Here is a 14,730-nt window from a genome sequence, read left to right as displayed (position 1 = left end):
ATGTGATCCAGGGTGAGAAGCACATAGAGGTGCACTGTCTGACATGGTGTTTATTTACTTTGAAATGAATTAAAACGAAATAAAAGTAAACATCCAGTTCTTCAGTCATGCTAGCAACATTTCAAAGGTTCACTAGCCACACGTGTGGCTACCATGTTGGAGGACACAGAAGATCTTTCAAACCATCACAAAAATCTTATTGGAGCATGCTGACTGAAAACTTTGGGTCTTTGCGCTTAGGGGACCAAGGTTATAGGGCCAGGACTGGCCCTAAACAAACTTGGCCAGGGACTAAGTGTCCAGGTAATTCTGTCATCCCTCTGTGCACCTTAACCCCCCACCCCCCGCCAACTACCATCCTATTCCTCATCCGTTCCCCGAAGCATATCCCATCTTTCATGAAAAGCCCCTCAGAAAAGATTTTTGAAGAAGCTTACTCGTAGTTTTTCCTCTGAAGCCCAACTTAAAAATCACCTCCTCAGAGAAGCCTTTCAGCCCTGACATAGGTCCCGCAGGCCCACCCAAGCTTAGTGCCTTCCTCCTCTGTGCTCCCACAGACTGAGAGCTTGCTAATTTGTCTGTCCATCCCACTGGGCCATGAACTGTAGCAGGAACTGTTCTGCAACCTTCCCAGTGTATCCCAGAGCCTAAGATTACCCGGCATACAGTAGATGTCCAATAAATGCGTGTTGAAAGGTTAAATACTGAATGAGTGAACAAGGCATAACAATGCAAATTCTGACCAGAGTTCTCAGATGTCCTTTTCTAGGGCCTTACTTGGTCCTAATCCATGGAATGTATATTGAATAACTATACTCATTCATTAGCCAAGGAGAGGAGGAACATTCAGAGGAAGGCTCTCCCGGCCTTCTGATGGAGATGAGGTTAGGTTAGAACCCTCACTAATCACTGGGTTATGGATGGAATGGACACTTTAAAGCAAAGATTGGCCAAAAAAAACCCCACCAACCAAGAAAAAACATGGCTGCCCTTCACCTCCCTTTTCAGAAGCCTCAGGAAACATCCACAAAGAAAGTCCAGAGAGTCTCAGCAGGACTTTCCTGGGTTTCCCAGGTTGCAAGTGGCTGCTTGAGGAGTTTCTTATCTATGGAAAAGTAGTCTGGATTCAGAGCAAGAGAGCGTAGGTATCTGGTTTGGCTCTCCTACTGCCGAGCTGGGCGGACTTGTGCGAGTATGTGCCCTCTCTGAACCTGGGCTTCCTCCTCATCCTTGGAACTGGTTTCGGAATACAAGTCTGATCTACCTCATCTCAGGGGATGCACCAGAAGGGACCATGTGGACTCGAAAGGGCTGCTCCCAAATAAAGAGGGTTCTAGTGCTGTCCTTGCCAAGTGGTCCCTGAGGGCCTGGTCTAAGCACAGCTCCCTTCTGGCCAGCCACCGGGGAGCCGGGAGCCCGCCATGGCCTGGCTTGTCTCAGCGGAAGCTGGCAGAGCTGGCTGTTTCCCGACTGGGTGAGGTTTCGGACACATTGTAGCTCAGGGATTTCTGAGCAGAGGCAGGGGACAGGTAGGAGACCCAGGGGAAAGTGGCTCTGGGAGGCTGTAGGTGCCCATCGGCAGGGAAGGTCAGGAACTCCGTCTTCGAGTATGCCAGAGAAGGGCCTGGCCAAACCCCAAACCATTATCCGGCCAGAGACGGGAAAGTGAATCAGAGACGATGAGGAAGAAGCCTGAGGTTAACCTCTTGTAGACAGCTGGCCCTGTAAGGAAGGGACCGGTAGTGGCCTGGGGTCTGGCTGGGCATCTGATGACACCTTGAATAAGGTGCTAATGTGATGGAGGCATGGGCAGTGCCCAGGTCAGCTGCTGGGCAGCCAAGGGAGAAGAGCCCACCTTCCCCTACTCCAGTGAAGTCTCCCTCTGCCAGAGCAGCACACTTGCCCCCTGGTTTCCCACTTCGGTTTCTGGGAAGGGCCTGTGACAGGGTTCTGCTGGCCTGGAGGCTGGGACTGCTGAGGGAATAAGGTGGACCACGCTGGCTGGAAAAGCCCCATGGCAAAGTGACCGACCCACAGAGAGGCTCACTGAGGCCTGCAGGGACTATGGCTGCCATAGAGCGCCATCCCTGGTCTGAGACCACAGGAAGGCCTGCAGGTTGACCCCCATGACCTTATCCGGAGTCCATATTGATGCAGCTCTGGGACTGGGGGGCAGTGGGGCAGGAGAGGTTACAGATGGGGGAAGTGGAGGAGTCTGGGTCAAGCAGTTGTCCAAAAAACTCCTGGAGGAGAGCTGGGTGAGAGCCCCAACCTGAGCTCCAGTCCCTGGAGCCCCCAGGTCCCAGCACTGTTCTGAGGTCAAGGACACCTGCCCCCAGCCACTCTGCTGTCTGGTTCCTTCCAGCGTGTGCACCTAGTGAGGTCTGCGGAGGCCGAAGGTTTATCCTTATTCACTCATACCTTTCCCCATGAATTGCTAGATACTGAGCATAAAATGGTGAGCCAAGGAGTCAGTGAAGGAGACAGGTATTAGTCAGTCACACAAGTAAGTGAGCATAAGGCTGAAACAGAGGTAGGAAAATAGAGGTGCCGGGAGAGCTTACACCAGAGGACCTGACTAAGGGTACAATGCCATGCAGGATTTCAGGAAAATCAAGGCAGAGGAAAGCACAGATGGATTTCAAGCAGTGTGGCGTTGCTCTATTCCTCTTCCTTATCCAACGCTGCCAACAAGATGAACAACTTTCCTTGACTAATTGCCTGGTGTGAGTGAGGCACTCTGTAAAAAATGCAGCATCATTCCATCCTACAATAGCCCCATGAGTGGGTGGTAACACGCTCTTTCACGGATGTAGAAACTAAGGTCTAGTGACATTTAGAACTTGGCCAAGGTCACAGAAGGTGGTAAGTGGCAGAACCTAGCTTAGAACCCCAACCTGGCTGTTTTCAAGGTCTTGTCAGCCTTGTTAGATCACAGCCTGGTGGGCATTTAACATAAGCTCTCATTACATCTGGCACAACAAATGGCCACTTCTCACCGAGGGTCCCCAGGGCCTTAGTGTCCTCCTTCTTCTTCCCCTCAGAAGGATTGTTTAGTCTGGCACCGGGCAGGGGTACCTATGACAGATTCCTACTCAGATTCATATTTGGCCTTACTGCTAACCCTACATCTACCAGGAAGAGAGGAGGGTCCTTCCCAGGTATGTGCCCACCACCTGGGCCTCAGGAAAAGCCCCCCCCCGCCTTTTTAAGATTTTATTTATTTATTTACTTGACACAGAGAGAGACACACAGTGAGAGAGGGAACACAAGCACAGGGGAGGTGGAAAGGGAGAAGCAGGCTCCCCATCAAACAGGGAGCCCAATGCAGGGCTCGATCCCAGTATGCTGGGATCATGACCTGAGCCAAAGGCAAATGCTTAACAACTGAGCCACCCAAGCACCCCTATTTGGGGGGAGGAGAGGAAGGTCCTTCTTGACTGGCAACCCCTTTACTGACTTCCTTGGGCTGGGTCCTTTGTGACCCTTGTGTTTTCTCCCTGTCTACCTTTTGTGCATTTCCCAGGCCCCTGGCTAATTATTGGCCCAGGTGACATCTGGGCACTGATCACTTTAGCGGGCAGCAGGCTTTGACATTATTCTTATTTTGCCTGATCATTTCTTGGGAGAAGAGACTGGAAATATGCTTGCCATACAACCAGCCAGATCTCCAGAGGAGGTTGTCATAGGCTGGGATCGCACAAGCGAGGATGGCAGGATCACTGTGACGTCCGTAGGTTTGACACACTCTCATCATTCTGAGGAGATAGAGAAAAGGCTGAGGCCATAACCCTCCCTCTGCCTGTGATATTTGCGGGAACCTCAAAGAGGCGTCATTATTAGAGTGCCCCGTGGACACCCAATCCACGTTGGTTTTCCTCAGACGAGCTCCATGCCTACACGTAAGAAGTTGTCTCTAGTCTCCCAAAGAACAGCTTTAGTCTTGAAGAGAATTTGGCCCAAGGCCTGTGTTATGTTTGGCGTATTTTACTATAGCAGCGACAACAACAAACCCTGGGGAAGGAATAGAAATCTGATTTCCAGAATTGTTACATTATATACTTTTGAAAATCTGGTTCTAACAACAACAGCAGCAAATTACAAGATGCATAAAGATGCAAGAAAGTTGATTCATACATGAGGGGGGGAAAGCATTCAATAGAAATTGTCCCCAAGGACACACAAACATTGGACTTACTAGGCTAAGATATTAAATCTAGTATTGTGTGTTCAAAGACTACAGGAAACCAGGTCTAAAGAACTAAAGGAAGGGGTGCCTGGCTGGCTCCATGGGTGGAGCATGCAGCTCTTGGTCTCAGGGTCGTGAGTTCGAGCCCCATGTAGGGCATAGAGATTACTTAAAAATAAATTACTAAAAAAAAAAAAAAAAAAAAAGAACTAAAGGAAAATATGTGAATAGTATCTCGCCAAAGAGAGAATGTCAATAAGATATGGAAATTATAAAAAAGGATCCAAATAGAAGTTCTGGAGCTGAAAAGTACAATAACTAAAAGGAGAATTTCACCAGAGGTACTCAACAGTAGGCTTGGACATCCAGAGGAAGAATCAGTGAATTTGAAGATAAATCCACTGAGATAATCCTGCCTGAATAACAGAAAGAAGGAAAACCAATGAAGCCTCAGAGACGGATAGAAGAACAAGCCACACCAACAGATGCATAATAGGAGTCCAAGAAGGAAAGGATGGGGCCCTTGGTGACTCAGTCAGTCAAGCATTTGACTTCACTCAGGTCATGATCTCGGAGTCCTTGGATCAAGTCCCGTGTTGGGCTCCTGACTTAGCAGGGAGTCATGGGCATCTGTGCTCAGCACAAAGTCTACTTGAAATTCTCCCCACTCCCTCTGCCTCTCCCCCACAACTGCTCTCTAAACAAACAAACAAACAAACAAACAAACAAATGAAATCATTTTAAAAACCCATTGTGCAGTCTCAGAAACCTGCTGCAGGTTCATTCCATGGGAACAGAACCCAAATCATTTATGAATTGACCATTTTCAAGGTAAGATGACAGCTGCGTGGGAATTGGTTTTCGTCTAATCTATGCTGTTGCAGATTTTTGAAAATTTTCAGAACAACATTTTAATATAAATAGTGTACTCAATTCACTGTTCATGTCACAATGCTTGAGAAAAACTAAACATCACAAATATTTAAAAAATTAAGTTTGTGTAATCTAAGCCAGATTGTTCTAAAATGCTGACGGTAATCCTTAGGACAACCACCAAGAAAACAATTCAAAACACACACACACACAACCAAACAAAACAAAATAATTCAACTCCCCCAATAAACAAAAAGAAAATTATTCAAAAGTGTATAATAAAAGAAATAACAAGGGAATTAAAATGGTGTACCTGAGTGTTTTTCTATGAAAGGCTCACTCTCAGCTATCAATGAAAAACTGGGGAGCCTTAACTCCCTGAGGAGGGTAAAGAGGCAGATTCTCCTGGACCTTATGCTCTACTCATCGCTTGAGATAAAATACTCAAATGTTACTTAGGTTTCCAAGCACTTTCCCAGATAAGATCATGTTTCCTCCTCACGACAACCTTATGAGGCAGACTTTATAACATCAGTTTTATAAGTGATGGTTCTGGGGCTCAGAGAGGTTAAGTAAAAGTCCAGGGACACATAGCCAGTGTGTGAAAGGTAGGACTAAATGAAGTCTGTCTCATTCAAGCACAGGGCAGTTTCCTCCAGAGCTCAGCTCAGCACCTGGCCTTCAGAGATGCTGGCTTCCTTTTCCTTGGTTCTCCTTTCTTACTTTTAATTGTAAAAATATCAAACATACACTAAAGTGAAGAGACAGTAAAGCGAATCTTCACACACCCATCATTCAGCTTCAACAACTATGGCAAATCTGGACCCACCTCCCCCACTCACCATCTCCTGCCCCCTTCCCATTATTTTAAAGCAAATCCCAAATACATCCTTTCAAATGTAAAACACTTAGCATGTGTCTTTAAAAGGTAAGGATTGATTTTTAAATCATAACCACAAAAACTTCTTACCACCTCTGAAAAATTAATAATTCCTTAATATTATCAAATATCTAAGTTGGTGTTTCAATTTTCAGTCTCATAAAATTTTTTTGGAGTTTGTTTGCATGTGAACCCAAATGTCATTCATACACTGCGAGTGACTGACAAGCCTCTGAAGCCTCTTTCTGTCCTAGATTTCCCTTCACTCATCTCTTCCCCCACCCCCACCCCGGCAGTTTCCGTCCCTAAAAATCTAGTTCATTTGTCCTGTAGTTTCCTGGAATCCAGATTTTTCTGAATGTATTGTCAGAGTGTCACTAATGTGTTTCTATGTCACTTGTTCCTTATATATTGGAGGTGCTGGTGTGTACTTTGGTCAGGAGATACCCAGGGCTGATTGTCTCTTTTTTTTTAATGACATTTTTATTTTTATTTTATTTATTCTTTTCTCTCTCTCTCTTTTTTTTAAAGATTTTATTTATTTAACAGAGAGAGACACAGTGAGAGAGGGAATACAAAGAGGGAGCTGGGATGGGAGAGGGAGAAGCAGGCTTCCTGCCAAGCAGAGAGCCCAACTTGGGGCTCCATCCTTGGACCCTGGGATCATGACCTGAGCCGAAGGCAGATGCTTAACTGACCGAGCCACCCAGGCATCCCGACATTTTTATTTTTAAAACACAGAAACAGTTTCAATGCCTGATACCAGAAGAATGGTTACATAGTGATGGTTCATTGTTACCGTGGAATTTTATGCTGTCCTTTGCAATCATAGTTTTGAAATATTGAGAGATATGGGGAAAGCTTATCATATTATTTTAAGGGAAAGAAGCAGGAATAAAATATACATACAGTACGCAATGTATCTATACAGAGGGAAAAGATTAGGAGGAACCACTAATTATAAGAACAGTTATGTTAATAGAGGCTATCACTAAAGTTAAGATTATGGGGGATTTCTTTTCTCTCTTTTTTCTGCATTTTCTAATTTTTAATAAAATGTTCATATTGCTTTTATAATCAGAAAAAATGATTCAAAATATTTTGTGAAACTTCTACTTCCGTGTGTGAAGTCATGATCTTCCTGAAGCCATCCTTCAGGCCACAAAATGTTACCTTCTGAGCTGAAACCTAAACAAACAAAGGCAGTTTGGCCAATTGAGCAAATTACTGGTCAATTGCTGGTTGGTGACAGGTTGTTTGATGTCTCCGAACAGTCATTTTGGTCACAGACAGCAGTCTGCTGATGTGCACAGGCCTAGAAAAGAGTAGAGAACATATCAGAAAGGCTAACCGAGCTGGACGGGTGCAGTAGCCCACCACCAAAGGTGAGCCTGAGCCCTCGGCCAGGACGGCAGGACCAGGCTGCAGGGTTGACCCAGATAGAGCAAGAAGTGAGAATTCCACATACGATTTCAACCTTCTCCTTCCTATTGAGGTTAACCCACATCAATTCCCTGAACAAAGTTGGCATTGGATATTGATGTATAAGAGGAGGAGATTCGATTTAAGGATCTCTATGGCCCTTTTCCAGCCCTGACAATCTACTCTCTTCTAGGACCAGTTTCCTCCAAAGCCCATGGGCCATTTGATCTATATTAAAGGGAGAAATCTTTCACTTTCTCATTCATAAGTAATCATTTACACTATGTTCTCCTGTGTATACCATCAGATTATGACACAGATGTCACACACACACACACACACACACACACTCACACACAGAGGCTGTGAAATCCATACCACAACCTAAATTCCACTCAACCCCCCAGGGAGACCACAGATCGCCGGGTCAAGCTTCCAGTCATGTTGTACTTGCTCTCCTCTAAGTGGATGATATATTTGCAAACTTTCATTTTTTTGTTTATGAAGGTCCCATAAGCCAATGATGCATAAATGGGAAAAGACAAAAAGCATACATAAGAAAATAAAAATTTACTCTTAGCCTCACCATTCTATGACAACTACTGCCAACATTCTTTTGTATTTCCTTCCAGTTCAGGATAAAGTACAATGTTTATATTTTTATATAGTTAATATCATGATGTATATTCAGTTTTTTTTAATAAGAATTTATGTGCTTTTATTTTTTTTTAAGATTTTATCTATTTATTTGACAGGCAGAGAACACAAGTAGGCAGAGAGGCAGGCAGAGAGAGAGGAGGAAGCAGGCTCCCCGCTGAACAGAGAGCTCGATGCAGGGCTCCATCCCAGGACCCTGGGATCATGACCTGAGCCGAAGGCAGAGGCTTTAACCCACTGAGCCACCCAGGAGCCCCTATATTCAGTTTTATAGCAATTTTATACTTAATATTATAATCGTGAAATGCCTCCCACATCATTACAACTTTTACAGATTTTCTTTTATTCTTCTAGCTTCTGTATTTTTCTGAGCCAATTCACCTAATCCACAATTATTTACTGAGCATCTGCTATGTACAAGATAGGCAAGCGGGAGCGTTCAATGGGATGAGCCCATAATGGCACGTGTGTCCATGATGACATAGACTTGCAAAACTTTCGGACAAGGCCAGGGAGAATGGAGGAGACAGGATGCGTGACTGTGGAGACCACATTTTCTGAGCTGGAAATTGGTCCACAAGATCTGACCAACGAGACCCGGGTAAGTCATCGAATAGCCCAATTTCCTCATCTGTAAAGTAGGGATGATAATAGTACCTATCTCTAAACTGCCCTGGAAAATAGCACTATGCCAGTGTTTGCTGTTTTTATTATTTGGGGGATACAAAAGTATTTCAGAAGCTGTTGGTTGGTTGTCAAAATATTTGCATTTCTAGCACATTCTAACGTAGGGATTGTGGAGGAAAATATTTGAACTATGAAGTGTCCTGGGAGATGCAGAGTAAAGGCCATCCTTGGAGGAAAGGGGATGGGAAAGGGAGGGAGAGACAGAGAGAGAGACATAAAGAGACAGAGGCAGAGAAAAAGAGACACAGAGAGACAGAGTTGTTTCAGCTAAGGATCAGTGAAGCTACACAGAGGGAGCAAGATCTGAAATGGGCTCTAGAATCTTCCCGAAAAATTATAACCCTTTGAGTTAAAAGTCCAAACACTGAGGTAGAGGAACCACACCTGACCCATAGCCTCACCAGGTGTGAACTCCACCCCCAGGGCCTGCCCTTAGCCCAGCACATGGCCGGGCAGAGGAGACACTCGGTTCGCCTCTGTGGAGCCGAAAGGAACCAAACAGTAAGTGACGACACATGCAACTTCTAAACCGATGATATCCATCTTTAGTTTTCACCAGGAGCCAAACCCTGAGCTGGGACTTTTGTTCCACTGCAAACATTCGCCACCAACTTTTCAGCACGATGTCATCTGATAGGAGAATATCAGCAAAGGGCCAAACAGCATACTTTACACAGCATTTGACTTTCTGGCTTACAGTTACAGATCATCTTTCCCAGAAACTATTCTCTTCATCCTTTCATATATTTGACAATGCACAACTTCCTCATTAAAAAAAAAAAAAAAAGAGAGAGAGAGAGAGAGAGAGAGAGAGATTTCACCTGAGCAGTAATTTTTAAAGGGAGAAAAATAAAAGTGACTGAAACCCAGTGCTTAAGTCTGAGCCTGTGGTTTAGACGGCTCTGATCGTGAGGTGAGCCCTGATTGCCATCCCCCAGCCAGGATTCAACTCTGAAGGCTTTATGGAGGAGCCGGGAGCCTCTCTAAGGCGAAGGTGGTGGAAGCAGGGAGATCTGCAGACCCAGAAGGGTAATGGAGAGCCTGGTATTCAGCCCTGGAATATGATTCATAGGTTACAAAACAGCTTTATCCATATTTTATTACTTGGTCCTCACAACATCTGGTGAAGTAGCTCTTTTTATGATATACCCAGAAAGAACCGAACCCAGAGACTTGAGGGAACTGGTCCACGGTAAGGACACCCCAGGGCTTTCGTGCCAGGTTTTCCTCTGCTGGACCAGAAACACCTTGAGGACAAGAACTCTGCTATATTCATCCTCAGATCCCCATCGAACTCAACACAAGACCTAGCTTGGAGCAGATAATAAATGTGTACTTGGGGAATGCGCCTGTATAGGCCTAGGCTGATTCCTTCCTTTCTCCACACCTCAGAGTGCTGGCTGAATGGTCATTCTCCACTTGGAAGCGTCCGTGGCCAACGCCTCTCCTCTTGGAATTCCCTTCGGACACCTGTATGCACTGTGTCAACAGCATGATGCAGCACCCATTCTGTTCTGTGCTCCTTACTGCCCTGAACCCTGGTGTGTCCATTTCCCGTTGCTGTTGTACCAGATTACCACAAACTCGGTGGCTTAGAACAGCACAAACTAATCTTTGTACAGTTTTGGAAAACATTAGTCAGAAATCAGTTTCCAGTTTCACTGGCCTAAAATCCAGTTGTCTTGATCAGGGCTGCTTCCTTCTGGAGCCTCTGAAGGGAGAATCTTTTTCCTGGCTTTTTTCAGTTTCCAGAGGGCCCCCACATTCCTAGCCCTGTCACCCCGCATTCAAAGCACATCCCTCGAACTCTGCTTCTCCCCTCACATCGCCCTCTTCTCTTTTGGGGTCACATTTCCACCCGCTTCTTTCTTGTGAGGACACCCATGATTCCATTTGGGTTCACCTGGATCAGGTAATATCCTCAGGGAAGACCATTCACGTGTTGTTAGGAAGTATTATTCAGGCTGCCACTTTTATCATTATTTAATACTGACCATTCACCTTTTAATTTTATATATGCCTGTCTTTCTAGGGCACTGGGAGTGACCTGAGAGCGAGGACTGTACCCTGCTTACCTCCATATTTTCAGCTCCTAGTATAGTGCCTCATATCCCGTACAGACTTCATAAAGGCTTCTGTGAATAAATAATCCCATATCTGCAGATTGCTTCTGCCCTCAGATCATCACAGGACAACATTCCAAAGAAATCTAAATCTGACTTCAAAAAGCCTTAAAAGATGAGTCAGTCTTTAGCAAAATTCTCTTGGGGACAGAGAGGAGGAGGTCACACAGCGCAGTACATAGCAAAGCTTCCTTTAAAAAAAATGCCCTGGAGACATTTCTCCCTCCCCTCCAGACCCCTTCACTCAGTCTCTTCCTTCTTCTGCCCATCCACTGCCCCAAGCAGCAGCCAAATTTGTCATTGTTCCCAGGGAAAATGCAGGAGCATCAGGATTTAATTTTGACACTACCCATGCTCAACCAATGGGCAGGCTCTCACTAGAAGAAGAAGAAGAAAAAAAAACACTATCCACTTCCTAAATTCCTGGGTGTGTTCCTGGATCTGTCTTCCCCACAGCAGAGTCTGCGAAGCATTGTGTCTCCTTCCCAGTGATCCCATTTGGACCATATTCGGGACCAGCCCTCTGTCCCAGGAAGAAATTCAAGCAGAAGAGCCTGCAGCCAGGGCCCAGAGGCTGACTCCCAGGGGTGAGGAAGTGAGCTGCCCAGCGGCCTGTCTGGCCCCAAGGTCCTGGAACGTGCAACCTGGCCAAGGCAGCCCAGCATCTCCAGTGTGAACACCTTGAAAGCCTTCCTTCTTCCTCCTTCCAAATTAAAGTCAAAAACCAAAAAATGAGTCTGAGTAAAATTTCACTTGGTTTAGTAACTCTGGGCTATAAATTCCCGATGCTGTTACACGATCCAACCCGGCCTGATTCTCCAGCCCCTGCTTCCAGGCACTTCGCTCGTGTGGGCAGGTCACTCCAAAGGCATAATAATGACAAGAGCCTTGGTGTTTCATTTACTTCCTTGTGGATCAGCTTCCGAAAATGGAATAAATAGTCTGGGAGACGTGACCAGACGGTATGAAAATTTTTATAGCTTTTGGTACATATCATTTGATTGTTTAAGGAATTACCCGAACATATCATCACCAGCAACATGTAGGTCCAAATGGCCTCGTAGTCCTGTTAATATGAGATTTATCATTTTTATTTGTTTTTACTAGCTTAATAGTTCCAGGATATTATCTTAAAGTTGTTTAGATATGTTTTTCTTTATTGCTTTCAAGGCCGTATATTTTCTATGTGATGTTTTTCTTCCTTTTTATTTGTTAATAAACTACTCGTCTCTGGAAACTTACAAACTGGAATCCAGACACAACTATTTATGCATCCATTCTTTCCTATTTTGGGATAAGCTTCCAATAATTATATTTTCACAACTTTTTTTTCTATAGCCCGTGTCTACCGTAAGTTTTTAAATAATCTTTATTTTTTAAGAATTATGTCTATATATTCCTATTTCTCTATCTCATCCTCAATATTTGTCATCTCTTCAGTAGTCTGACCTTTATCACTCCTTCAAACACAAGATTTTTTTCCTTATTCTTAAAAATACTAGTGCACGTTTTACTCTGAAATTTGTTATTCAATGTGATATAAAGTATTTCTCTAAAGTAATTCATGGCATAAAGTAATGAACTTCCTTTCTATCACCCCATTGCCTGAACAATTAGTGAGCGATGAATTCTTTCTGCACTGTTGTATTGTTTCTCATTTGTTTTAAATTAAGTATATAAAGTAGGACATCTGACCCACAGGAATTTGTTTTGTTTCATTCACTCGACAAAAAAAAAAAATTTTTTTGAGCACCTACAATGTGCCAGGCACTGTTCTAGGTGCTAAGAACAAAACAAGCATTTCTACCCTCATGGAGCCAACATTCTGGTGAAGGAATAGGAAGGAGGGAAACAAATTCTTAAAAAATGCATGATAGGCTCCTGGGTGGCTCAGTCAGTTAAGCAGCTGCCTTCGACTCAGGTCATGAGCCCGGGGTCCTGGGATCGAGCCCCATGTCCGGCTCTCTGCTCAGCGCGGAGCCTGCTTCCCCCTCTCTTTCTGCCTGCCTCTCTGCCTACTTGTGATCTTTGTCAAATAAATAAATAAATTCTTTAAAAAAATACATGATAGATGGATAAATAAATAACAAGTAAGGTAGGAAATGTGTTAAGGAGACTGGCATGGGGTTGAAATTTCCAAAGGGGAACTTAAGGACCTCACTGAGAAGATGACATTTGAGCAGAGACAGGAAGGAAGGGGAGGAACAAGCATGCATATATGGGGGCATGGGGTGGGTACCGCCTGGGTGGCTCAGTCCATTGAGCGACTTTGGTTTCTGCTCAGGTCATGACCTCAGCATGATGGGACTGATGCCCTACTCAGGCTCCATGCTGAGTGTGGAGTGTGGATGGAGATTCTCTCCTTCTGCCCCTTCCCCACGCATGGACGTGCTGGCTCAAACTCTCTCTCTCAGGTACATAAATAAATCTTTAACACACACACACACATATCTGGGGGAAAGCAGGTGCAAGAAGAGAGCAGCAGTTGTAAAGGAACATCAAGTTCCTGACGTGCTCTGGCTGGGGTGCTAGAAAGACCACAAGAGAGAAGGGAAACCAGTGGGTCTGTGAGGAGGCTCCAGGCTTCGGTAAGGCCAGAAGGCCAGAGGGGCCTCCTTCAGGGGCACGTGTGGTGGGCCAGTGAGAACCGGTGGGTTCTGGATTTATTTTTGACTTGAAATAAAGAAGGTCAAAGATGACTTCACTTATTTTGGCCAGACCATTGGAAGGGTGGGTTTGTTTGTTTGTTTGTTTGTTTTTTAAAGATTTTATTTACTTACTTGACAGACAGAGATCACAAGTGGCAGAGAGGCAGGCAGAGAGAGAAGGGGAAGCAGACTCCCTGCTGAGCAGAGAGCCCAATGCAGGGCTGGATCGCAAGACCCTGAGAACCTGACCTGAGCCGAAGGCAGAAGCTTTAACCCACTGAGCCACCCAGGCACCCTGGAAGGGTGGTTTTGCCTATACTGAGATGGAAACAGACTGAAGAAGGAACAGTGGGAATTTGGAACTGGTTCTGCTTTAAGCTTAAGATGCTATACCATGCGGAGGTGTTCCACTGATTTTTTTTTTTTTGAAACTGTTTGGGGACCTATCATTTTGATAAATGTGCTTTTTACAATGCATTTTCAATCCTGTGAGAGAGTCCTTGTTTTTTCCCACTGTTCTCTAAGATGGACATCAATTATTCAGCTTCTATAAGTATTTTACAAAGCCTTAAACTAATATTGCATTAAATCTATCAACTTTGAAAACACTGTCACATTTATTAGATTTTGTTTTTCAGTAATGATCCAGTATATCTCTCCATTTGTTCATATCCTCCTTTCCTTTTCCTGTTATGGTTTAATAATCATCTTGGAATATATATTGTGGCTCAAAGAAAACCCTCAACCAAATTTATTTTTGGTTTGTGGTTATAAATGGAATCTTTCTCTCTTCCTTATTTTATCTTTTTATTAATATATGGCTGTATTTCACTAACAGCTAGAAATACAATTGTTCTGTGTGGGTTTCTTTTGGCTACATCTTTGCTGGATTCATTTATTATTTCTAGTAATTTAGGCGTTGCTTTTCTTGGAACTTTCAGGTATATAATCATGTCAACTACAAAAAGTACTATTTTTTTAAATCTCTATATTTTTATGTCCTGCGCAAATAGCTATTACCAGCAATTCCAATACCATGTTGAAAGAACAGCACTGGGTGACACTTTTGCTCCTGCTTTCAACGGGAGGAACCATCCTCAATCGCTAGTAAGTGTGACATTGACACTTCAGAAAGAGTACAAGGTTCTTCTCTTCAAAGAATAAAAATCTCCACATCTTATTTCAAAGCTTCAATGAGGAATAAATATTAAACTTTATTGACTATCTTTTCATCAACTGTTAGATAGACGA

Source organism: Lontra canadensis, unplaced genomic scaffold (genome assembly GCF_010015895.1).
Source record: "Lontra canadensis isolate GAN:19392208 unplaced genomic scaffold, GSC_riverotter_1.0 scaffold75, whole genome shotgun sequence".
In the NCBI taxonomy this organism is placed as follows: Eukaryota; Metazoa; Chordata; class Mammalia; order Carnivora; family Mustelidae; genus Lontra; species Lontra canadensis.
Note: the sequence above shows the minus strand (reverse complement) of the source record.